This window comes from Henckelia pumila, unplaced genomic scaffold, assembly GCF_033568475.1.
Source record: "Henckelia pumila isolate YLH828 unplaced genomic scaffold, ASM3356847v2 CTG_525:::fragment_3, whole genome shotgun sequence".
NCBI classification, from domain to species: Eukaryota; Viridiplantae; Streptophyta; class Magnoliopsida; order Lamiales; family Gesneriaceae; genus Henckelia; species Henckelia pumila.
Window position 1 is genome coordinate 608,017 of NW_027331857.1, and position 7,632 is coordinate 615,648.

A 7,632-nucleotide genomic window follows, 5' to 3' on the forward strand; every position below is an offset into this window, starting at 1 on the left:
ATAATTACTTGGGTAGAGTTCGGAAGCTCCGAAGGTGAGTTCGGAAGCTCCGATCAGGATCGGAAGCTCCGATCAATATTACGTCAGGCATGACGTGTGGCAAGATCGGAAGCTCCGATCAGGACCGGAAGCTCCGATCACCCCTATCCGGAATCAACAAGTGATATTTTGACACGTGGCAGATCAGGATCTTCGAAAGCTCCGATGGCAGGATCGGACGTTCCGATCGAGGTTCGGACGTTCCGATCAAGGATCGGAAGTTCCGATCGTTGTCTATAAATAGAAGGCCGAGGCTTCACTTTCAATTGCCAATTCCGAGTTCTCCTTTCCATTCTAGTCCTTTTGGAGCTGTTCTAGTCTTCTTAGGCTTGGTTCGGAGGTCGGCGAGGCGTTCGGTAGTCGTAGCGGAGTTGTGCCCAAGTTCTGGAGGCATCGACATCAAAGGGCTAACGATGGACGAAGGTATAGCTTTTGCTTCCTATAAATATTTAGGAGTATGCAATAGCTTAGTTAAGGCTTTTAGAGCACTTTAATGATAGTAGTATCATTTGGCAGTGTAGAGCAGACTATAGGCGTGGACCTAGAGTTGGTAGAGCTTGCACTGTATTGAGGTACGAAAGTACTGTTCGAGATATCCTGACTGAGTATGCATGTATTATGTGACTGCATGATTTATATGCCATGATATTATGCTGCATTCATTTGCATCTTGCTGTATCTCCTTCGAGATGTCTGTTTGTAGGGTTGTACCCTATCCTGTTAGTGGATGGACTTCCATCGATTTGGGTTCGGCGTATCCACGGTTATCTCGGTATGGGAGCCACCTCCTGAAGCGATGGTACAGCGTGCTACATACCAGGGCCCGGTCTGTCTCTGTTATCTGATCCTTGACCTCGAGTCTATAGGGAGTTCACTCTGTATTTTCTGGACACCCTATTCCATGGGGCAGGTTTGCGATTGGACGAGAAGGGTGGATCCAGGAGGGGCTAGTCAGTGGTTGGCCAGCTGGAGCTTCGCTTAGGTTTTATTACTGTTGTTCGGGTTTTTACAACATTCGATTTGGTTGTATATTATTGGATAAATTACAGATTCCTTTACTTGGGATTGTATAATGTTTTTGGTTTCCGCAGTTTTATTCTGATTTCTGTTTTATTAAGTCAATTGCATGCCTAAGTTCTGTTTAGTAGGTGATCCGGGTAAGGGTCACTACATTTATGGTATCAGAGCATGCAAAAGATTTCTTGGGATTTAGTCTCATCTTGAGGTATTTTTGTAGATGTCAAATCATGACGACCAGAGTTCTCATGGCAGTGTTGGTGGGCGTTGGGGTGATGCCGACCGGGAGCCTCGTCGAGAACGGCGTCATCGTCACCATGACGACGAGCGTTTCACTGTGCGTCGATTCTTAGCTATGGGTCCTAAGCCCTTAGTTGGAGGTGAGTCTCCGGAGGATGCGGAGAACTGGTTAGACCGTATGGAGACGACTTTTCAGACTTTTCAATGCACCGAGGAGCAGAAGGTGGAAACCCTTGGCTATCTTTTGGATGGGCGTGCGCGCAGGTGGTGGAGGTTTACTTCTGCACCTTTTGTTGCGGCGAGAGGAGTGGCCACCTGGGCCGAGTTTCGCACAGCTTTCCAAAAGCGGTATTTTCCTCCTGCAATCCGTCAGTCGAAGGCAGGCGAGCTACTGAGTCTGCGACAGGGAGCCATGTCTATCGATGAGTATCAGCAGAGGTTCTTTGATCTGCTATCCTATTGCCCCGAGATTGCTGATAGCTCAGAGATGAAGTATAATCTGTTCCTTCAGGGCCTTAACCCTGAGATCCATGACCGTGTGGCGGTTGGCGACGACATGTCCTACGAGGGTTTGGTGAGCCGTTGTCACCAGGCAGAGGACAGCATTCGGCGAAACAGGTCTTTCCCTTAGTCGAGGCCTGCTAGTTTTTTGGGTCCCCGTGCCCAAACTTTCAAGAAGTCTGGATCTTCTTCTTCCTCTGGTTCTGGAGGCGTTGTCCGTTACGGTAAGAAGGACAAGTGTGATCACTGTGGGAAGAACCATCCATCCGACAAGTGCCGTAGAGCTTCTGGAGCTTGTTTCCGTTGTGGAGAGACTGGTCATATCCGGAGGGATTGTCCACTGTCTGGGGGAGGCGGTTCTGGTTCTGGTTCAGGATCGGGTTCTCAGGCCACCGTACAGCAGAGGTCGCAGGGACAGTCTGCTGGGAGTTCTCATTTGAGGCCACGAGCTTCTGGCCAGGTGTTTGCCCTGAGACATGATCAGGCTGTGGAGGAGAATGAGAAAGTCATCGCAGGTACATTTCTGCTTTTTGGTATACCTGCTCTTGTACTTATTGACACTGGTGCATCTCATTCCTTCATTTCTGCACGTTTTGTTAAGAGGCATAAGTTACCATGCATTGCACTAGACGTAGTGATGTCTGTTTCTACTCCGACGGGCCAATCTGCTTTGGCTAAGCGTCTAGTGATGGGTTGCCCTTTAGAGTTCGAAGGGAACATTCTGTTAGCGAATCTCATGGTCCTGGCGATGGACGACTTTGATTGCATTCTGGGAATAGATATGTTGACTACCTATCGAGTTTCAGTGGACTACTATCAGAGATTAGTACGCTTTCATCCGGAAGGGAGTGAGAGCTGGTTTTTCTATGGTGAGGGAGCGCGACCCCCGATGCCTTTGGTATCAGCTTTGAGAGCCTGTCGAGCTCTGGAGTCTGGCGGGGAAGGTTACCTTATCTATGCAGTTGATTTGTCCGCTGAGAGTATTGGGATAGAGAGCATTCCTGTTGTGGATGAATTTCCAGATGTATTTCCTGATGAGATTCCGGGTTTTCCTCCTGCTAGGGAAGTCGAGTTTGGCATAGAGTTGATGCCGGGTACTTCGCCTATTTCTAGAGCACCGTATCGTCTGGCTCCGTCAGAGATGCGTGAGTTAAAGAATCAGCTACAGGATCTTCTGGACAAGGGGTACATTCGTCCTAGTGTATCTCCTTGGGGAGCTCCTGTTCTCTTCGTGAAGAAGAAGGATGGGTCGATGCGGCTGTGCATTGACTATCGGCAGCTGAATCGAGTCACTGTGAAGAACAAGTATCCGTTGCCTCGTATTGATGACTTGTTTGATCAGCTGCAGGGCACGTCAGTTTACTCCAAGATTGACTTGAGATCTGGGTATCATCAGTTGAGAGTCCGTGATCAGGACGTAGCCAAGACGGCATTCCGTACTCGCTATGGGCATTACGAGTTTCTAGTGATGCCATTTGGTTTGACTAATGTGCCAGCTATATTCATGGATTTGATGAACCGTGTCTTCAGGGAGTATTTGGACAAGTTTGTCGTGGTCTTCATTGACGACATCTTGGTTTATTCGCGTAATATGGAAGAGCATGTTTCTCACTTGCGGTTAGTACTACAGACTCTTCGAGACGAGCAGTTGTACGCCAAGCTGAGCAAGTGTGAGTTCTGGATGGATAGAGTGGTCTTTCTTGGCCATATAATATCCAGGGAGGGGATTTCTGTTGATCCAAGCAAGATTGAAGCGGTACTTAATTGGTCGTGTCCGACGACGGTTGCTGAGATCCGTAGTTTTCTGGGTCTAGCAGGGTATTATCGCCGCTTCATTCTGAACTTCTCTCAGTTAGCTCGACCGTTGACGCAGCTTACCCGCAAGGGTGTGGATTTTGAGTGGTCCTCCGAGTGTGAGGAGAATTTCCGTGAGCTTCGACGGCGGTTGACTTCTGCGCCGGTGTTGGCATTACCGTCAGGATCTGGAGGGTATGTAGTATACACGGATGCTTCTCTTCAGGGGTTAGGTTGTGTCCTGACTCAGAATGGGCATGTGATTGCATACGCTTCTAGACAGCTGAAGCTTCATGAGGACAACTATCCAGTCCATGATTTGGAGTTAGCAGCCATTGTGTTCGCTTTGAAGATCTGGCGTCATTATCTGTATGGCGAGAAATTTGAGATCTTCACCGACCATAAGAGTCTCAAGTATTTGTTCACTCAGGCGGAGTTGAACATGAGGCAGAGACGTTGGATGGATTTGCTTAAGGACTATGATTGCGAGTTTAAGTACCATCCGGGAGCTGCTAATCTCACCGCTGATGCTTTGAGTCGCAAGGTGCGACTATCCGCACTTCAGACTTGTTCGATGTCTAGTGCGATCAGTGACTGTTGTACTTCAGGTTATACCTTCAAGCATAAGAAAGGTATGCAGAGTATCCAGATGTTTGCGATATTATCTGAGCCAGCCTTGTACTCGCGGATCCGAGATGCTCAGATGTCTGATTCGAAGACCCAGCGTTTAGCTCGTCTAGCTAACGAGGGTAGCTCGTCTGGATTTCATTATCAGTCAGATGGCTTTCTGTGTTTGTCTGGTAGGCTTGTGATTCCTCAGGATGAAGAGTTGCGAGAGGAGATTTTGTCTCAGGCGCATCGCACTAAGTTGAGTATTCATTCTGGGAGCAACAAGATGTACAAGGATCTACGTACTCGTTTCTGGTGGAAGGGAATGAAACGCAATGTTTATCAGTTTGTTTCGAGATGTTTGGTGTGTCAACAGGTCAAGGCAGAGCACCGACGACCTGGAGGCTTGCTTCACAGTCTGCCTATTCCTGAATGGAAATGGGAGTTTATCACTATGGACTTTGTGACCCATTTACCGGTATCCCCGAAGAACTGTGATGCTATCTGGGTTGTGGTGGACCGACTCACCAAGTCAGCGCATTTCATTGCCTATAGCCGAGAGTACTCTGTGGATCGCATGGCACGGATGTACATTCAGGAGATCGTCCGACTTCATGGAGTGCCTGTGAGAATTGTCAGCGATCGGGACCCCAGGTTTACTTCTAGATTCTGGGGGAGTGTTCAGCGTGCGATGGGTACTACTCTCAGTTTGAGTACTGCCTATCATCCGGAGACTGATGGTCAGTCAGAGCGCACTATCCGTACGTTAGAGGATATGCTTAGAGCGTGCGTCATGGATTTTGGTTCAGCCTGGCAGGATCATTTGCCGTTGATCGAGTTCGCTTACAACAACAGCTATCATACTAGTATTGGGATGGCACCTTTTGAGGCGTTGTATGGGCGACGTTGTCGCACTCCACTCTTCTGGGAAGAAGTGGGGGAGAGACAGGCTGAGGGACCGGAGTTTATCCAGCAGGCGATAGACATTGTTGATCAGATCAAGAAACGGATTAAGACTGCACAGGATCGTCAGGCCAGCTATGCTAATATCAAGCGTAGGCCCTTGCAGTTCGAGGTCGGGGAGAAAGTGTTTCTGAGAGTGTCACCTTTCCGCAAGATTCTCAGATTTGGCCTTAAGGGCAAGTTGTCTCCTAGATTTATCGGTCCGTTTGAGATCTTGGAGAGCATTGGCGATTTGGCTTATCGACTAGCTTTGCCACCGCATCTGTCCAGTATTCACGACGTGTTCCACGTATCTCTGTTGCAAAGGTATGTGGCGGATGAATCTCATATTCTGTAGCGGTCTGAGGTTCAGGTAGACAAGGATTTGACTTATGTGGAGAAACCTCTTCGTATCCTGGATTATAAGGATAAGGTTTTACGGAACAAAGTCATTTCTTTGGTTTTAGTTCAGTGGCAGCGCCGAGGCACTGAGGAAGCTACTTGGGAGCTTGAGGACAGGATGCGTAAAGACCATCCTGAGTTGTTTTGATTTCATTCTTTAGGTTGTATTCAGTTGCAAACTCTGTAAACGTTTGATTTGAATAAAGAATGTTTCTGATTTCTGTATTTTTGCATTCGGTACTTAAGATCTGATTTCGAGGACGAAATATCTTAAGTGGGGGAGAATGTAGTAGCCCGTAATCAAAATCAGTAATTAAGGAATTAATCATAATTACTTGGGTAGAGTTCGGAAGCTCCGAAGGTGAGTTCGGAAGCTCCGATCAGGATTGGAAGCTCCGAACAGGATCGGAAGCTCCGATCAATATTACGTCAGGCATGACGTGTGGCAAGATCGGAAGCTCCGATCAGGACCGGAAGCTCCGATCACCCCTATCCGGAATCAACAAGTGATATTTTGACACGTGGCAGATCAGGATCTTCGAAAGCTCCGATGGCAGGATCGGACGTTCCGATCGAGGTTCGGACGTTCCGATCAAGGATCGGAAGTTCCGATCGTTGTCTATAAATAGAAGGCCGAGGCTTCACTTTCAATTGCCAATTCCGAGTTCTCCTTTCCATTCTAGTCCTTTTGGAGCTGTTCTAGTCTTCTTAGGCTTGGTCCGGAGGTCGGCGAGGCGTTCGATAGTCGTAGCGGAATTGTGCCCAAGTTCTGGAGGCATCAACATCAAAGGGCTAACGACGGACGAAGGTATAGCTTTTGCTTCCTATAAATATTTAGGAGTATGCAATAGCTTAGTTAAGGCTTTTAGAGCACTTTAATGATAGTAGTATCATTTGGCAGTGTAGAGCAGACTATAGGCGTGGACCTAGAGTTGGTAGAGCTTACACTGTATTGAGGTACGAAAGTACTGTTCGAGATATCCTGACTGAGTATGCATGTATTATGTAACTGCATGATTTATATGCCATGATATTATGCTGCATTCATTTGCATCTTGCTGTATCGCCTTCGAGATGTCTGTTTGTAGGGTTGTACCCTATCCTGTTAGTGGATGGACTTCCATCGATTTGGGTCCGGCGTATCCACGGTTATCTCGGTATGGGAGCCACCTCCTGAAGCGATGGCACAACGTGCTACATACCAGGGCCCGGTCTGTCTCTGTTATCTGATCCTTGACCTCGAGTCTATAGGGAGTTCACTTTGCATGCATGTATACTCATACTCTCGTACTGAGCGTTTTATGCTCACGTCTCGTACTCTGTATTTTTTGGACACCCTATTCCATGGGGCAGGTTTGCGATTGGACGAGGAGGGTGGATCCATGAGGGGCTAGTCAGTGGTTGGCCAGCTGGAGCTTCGCTTAGGTTTTATTACTGTTGTTCGGGTTTTTACAGCTATTCGATTTGGTTGTATATTATTGGATAAATTACAGATTCCATTACTTGGAATTGTATAATGTTTTTGGTTTCCGCAGTTTTATTCTGATATCTGTTTTATTAAGTCAATTGCATGCCTAAGTTCTGTTTAGTAGGTGATCCGGGTAAGGGTCACTACACAACAATACCTATAATCCTGGCTGGAAGAATCATTCGAACTTCACGTGGAAACCTGTAGATCCTACTGCCAACACGTCCAAGCCTGTGGAGAAAAAACCATCCTTTGAAGAAATTATGATGAAGTATGTAGCGGGTACTGAAACTCGTCTACAAAATCAGGAGGAAATGTTGCAAAAGTTGAAAACACGGATGAGCCAGATAGCGACACAATTGTCAACTAGGTCAGCAGGATTATTTCCTAGCAATACTGAGATGAATCCAAAGGATGTCAATGTTATTCTGGCGGTTACTAGATCGCAAGCAGAGACTGCAGAGAAGAAGACTGAGGATGAGGAAGCAAGTGAGCCAATCAAGGAAAAAGGGATAGAGGAGGCATCAAAGCAGGCAGACTCGATGCCTACGGGCAAGAAAGGTAAGTCTTCTAACCCAATTACTAATGATAATATTGATTTGAGTAAACTTCCCTTCCCT